Here is a 4,720-nt window from a genome sequence, read left to right as displayed (position 1 = left end):
AAAAGATTTAGGTCAAGAAGGGAACAACAATTTTGGAAGGTAACTTCAATTGTTTATTTTATGAAAAAACAAAATTTTTTTTGGATAATTAAAGACATATCTGTGTGAATCAATTTTTGATAGATTATATTCCCAATATGTTAGTTTAGTTATTCTGCTATTAGTTAATCTATTAAGTTATCATGAAAAAGAATTAATTTTTAAATTGATAGATTATATTCCATGTATTTTGGATAATGAAAATTTTCAACTCTATATAATATCCAGAGAAATATCATCAAAATTATTTAATTTATTTTAGAAATTAAATCACTATTGTAGATGGATAATAAAAATCTTAAAATTCATTTTCAATAATGTCTCTTTATTTTGGTATCAAAACTTTGGTTGTGTACAACATTTTCCTTTGTAATATGATGTTTATCAAGATGTCTTTCAATATTTTTTATCCAAATATTTTTTCTTTTATAATATTTTTTAATATCTAGTTTCATTGATTTTTTAAGCTGTTGGTGTTTTATTTGTAGTTTTTGATCGGTTAATTTTTTATTTATGCTGATTTAAATGTCTCTTATTTCAATGTTTTGAGCTTAAATGAGTGATTGTAACTATTAAAAAAAATGTTCAAACTTATTATATATATACTTTAAATTTTTTTCTATTAATGTTGCAACTTATTATATACTTCAATAAAATCAAAATTTGTAAACAAATTATATTTATAAGCTATAACATTATATATACTTATTAAACCAAAATATTGGTGTCATCATTTTGTAGAGTCAGAAGATGTGTCCATCATTGTATGAAGAAGAGCCTAAGGATGGAATGTATAACCTTAGGAAGAAGCTCAAGAAAAATAATAATGGGAGATTTTCATCTAAAAAATCCACATTTTCTATTCGTACTTCTTTAATTGCATCGTTGGATCCTGATGATTCTAAAGAACAACAAGAAAAAAAACATATGGTCAAAAAAGTGTCTAACAATTCCAAACAAAAATCATTTTTTGATCGACACGTGAGAGTAAAGCATGTGCCTATAGGTCCAAGACACCAAATTATAGTGCCGGAATGGAACGGCGGCGGCGCGGCTTCCTCGGAGAGTGACTCAAAGTGGTTTGGAACAAGAATATGGCCATTAAAAGATGGAATGAATCCTAGAGTTATGATTGAAAGGGATCCCATTGGAAAAGGAAGACAAGATTCATGTGGCTGCTCGGCACGAGGTTTAGTAGATTGTGTTGGATTTCATGTTGCTGAGAAAAGGACTAAACTCAAGCTTGAATTAGGTAAGCATTTTGATTATTTGTTTCATGCAAAAATTTATATGCAGTTATCTTTATTTAAAGTTAATAATTAAGAATAGTCAGATATAATTTAACATATTTAGTTAAATTATCGTCTGATAATTATTAAGTTTATATAAAAATAATTGTATAAACGTGAGTTTATTAAAAGCATAGTTGAGAAAAGTATTTTTTTTTCTTAAAATTTGTTAAAAATATTTTTAAATTTTATTTTGCTTTAGTTTTATTCTAAAAAAATTTTATTTGTATCAAATATATTGTTGACAGCTAATTTTTAAAAAAATTTAGGATCAATTCAGCAGTAATTTTACAAAAATAACTATCAACACAACTAAATTAGAGATAGTTATCATATATTATTGTTGGATTAATCCTAAATTTTTTGAAAATTTAATTACCAATGATATATTTAATGCAAATAAAAATTATTTGGATAAAATTGAAATAAAATAAAATAAAATTTAGAAATATATTTAAAATTTTTGACAAATTTAAAAGACAAAAAATATATTTTACCATTTAAATAATTTATTAGTAAAAAAGCATGTTACGTAACTAATTAATTAGTTTTGAACTTTGATAATAAGTCCAAAATACATGTTTCTTGTTTTCGGTGTATTTATTATCACATGCATATCGGTGTCAACATCATTTATTTACACGTAACATTATTTTTCCCTTTATCAATGCTTAAACTAGGTTAAATAGCTTGATATTTGTAATTTCTTTTTATCTGTCTAAAACTCTGAATAAAAGATGAACATGTTTTATTTTAACCCCTAACATACATCAGTAAATAATCACATAATGAATTAAATAATGTGATAAGTTACATTGTCTTGTCTTGCTATGTTATTAGTATTTTAGGATTTGGTTGACTTTTTATTTTTTACCAATACATTTTGTTTTTTAAAAATTTGTACTTATTTAAATTATTTATTAATTTCTTAATACTAGAAAAAAAAAGTGGAGAATGAATTAATGTACATTTGCTACTCATTTTTTTTTACTCAAAAACACAAACTAATAAGACTCGGCTAATTATAAGCATTATAATTATTATAATTAATACTATTAATTACCAATTACTCATTTTTGCATGTATATATATATATATATATAACACAGGTAGAGCTTTTTATGAGTTGGATTTGGACAAACCAAGAGCAGATACGAAAAGATTGTTAAGTGAGGAAGAAGAAGAATAAGAAATGAAGATATAAGGGTATATTTAATAATGTGTGTCGCAAAAATATTTACAATCATTTATTGTTAACTTTTTAACAAAATTTATGAAATGCTTCAAGTGATAAAAAAGTGATTGTAAACGACTTTATGACACACATTAAATGTACTTTAAAAAATTAGATGCAAACAGAATAATGTCCTGAATAATATAATAGACTACTTGCACTTCTCAAAATGAAGGCTTCTTTATTAATAAGTTTGTAAGCCTTTCAGTATGATGATTGGACTTTTGCCTACTTAATTAGCTTCTTGTTTAGAATATAAACATATATATCATTTGTTTTTAATAATAAGCTTGGTTTATTCGGATGTGTGTCCTAGTATATGTATATCTTTATTATTCTCTTGAAAATAGTTTAAGTGTAGATTCAACTATGATCATGCAAATTTGATCCTAGAAGAAGTATTAAAATAATCATTTTTAATTTTAACTAAATAATTATTCATTAAAATAATCAAATTTATCATAATAGGATAACCAAACCTAAAATATTTTAGTGGAATAATCAAAATTATTTACAATAGTACGATAAAAAATTAAGATGCCAAATATATATTGGCATATTAGTAGCTAATTTTTAGTATATACGTAGGATAATTATAATAAAATAATATCTTGAGATAAAGAAAAATATTTCAAATGTATTTTGAAAATTGCCATTATTATACATGATTTTATTCCTTTTTTAATTATTTTACCATTTTTATAATATAATTATTTAAAAAATGATAATCTCTTAGTACTTAGCAATTATTTTAGATCAAAATTGATAATAGGGTAAAATTTTGTCTCTTTTTGTCCCTAATATTTAAAAAAAAATGTATCATTAACATTTAATTTATTTTAATTTTATTTTTAAAATTTTAAATATGTTTCAGTTATACCCTTAAAATCAGAATAAATACTATTAACAGAAATACTGATGACAATTATATCCTTGAAAGTTAATTTTGTCCCTAAATATATTTATTGTATTTAGGGTAAAATAATAAAATAATGACCAAAAATTTATATCATTGACAAAAATAACTCAAAACAATACAAGCGATAAATAAGCTCCTAAAATATTTTAAAACGTAAAAAAATAATTATATATTAAATATATATTTTAAAATAGACTTTAAAGATTAAATTTTGATATTTTTTTTACAAGTATTAATAAAAAAATAAAATATTTTATTTTTTAAAATTTGATAATTTTGTGTTAAAGTGAATATTTTTTAAAAATAATTTTATTATGTTTGACTAAGGTTTATTAAAAAATAAAAAAACTAGAGATTAAATATTGTTCTTTTTTTAAAGTCTTTTTAATAGTTATTCACTTATTCAAATGTCACTACAAAAATTTGGATCAAACGAATAAAAGTTTATTTGTTAAATATAAAAAATTTTGTCACTTAAAAAATATAATATTTATTAAATATTTTATCATATTTTTAAATTATTTAAAAATTTATTTATCATTTATATTTTTAAAAATTATTTTTGTCAACGACATAAATTCTCAGATATAATATTAATAGTTTATTCCTTTTTTAAATTAATAAACTAAAACACTCATCAAAGAGACTCACAAATAATAAAATCTTCTTTTCAATTTTTAATTTTTTCTTTTTCTTTGTCTCTCTAGAAATTGGTATGTCTTTCTCTCTCTTTATCTTTTATTTTCTGACGATTTAGACTTTTAGTCATTTTTCTTTTTCTTTTTACTATTAATATTTGTTCTGCACAGCAAAAAAATAAAAAATAAAAAAAAACAAACAACAAACGGTGAGATTAAAACTGATTTTTCATTAACAAGCAAAAGCCCCCTTTTTTTCTCTTTTTCCAGCAGGTTCATAATAATGTACTTTACAGAAATATAAAAAATGATTATTTCAATATAAATTTAATATTATAAATTAAAATAATGGTCATAAATATTCTTTTTAGAGAACATTAAAAATATTTTTAAAATATCTAAGAAATATTTATTTTATTCCACCACCTACCCTAGAATAATCACAAATTGTAATATATATTACATTGAATTAATTTTGTTTGGTTAAATAGTTAATTCACTCATATGTCTAAATAAGTATCAAAAGAATTGACCTATTTAAGAATGACAACACTATTGGAAGGTATCCATTGTGTCTCCACCTGCTCAAATCAAGATTTCA

The sequence above is a fragment of the Arachis hypogaea genome, chromosome 12 (genome assembly GCF_003086295.3).
Source record: "Arachis hypogaea cultivar Tifrunner chromosome 12, arahy.Tifrunner.gnm2.J5K5, whole genome shotgun sequence".
In the NCBI taxonomy this organism is placed as follows: Eukaryota; Viridiplantae; Streptophyta; class Magnoliopsida; order Fabales; family Fabaceae; genus Arachis; species Arachis hypogaea.
The sequence above is the reverse complement of the archived record's forward strand: the minus strand, read 5'-3'. Positions refer to the sequence as shown.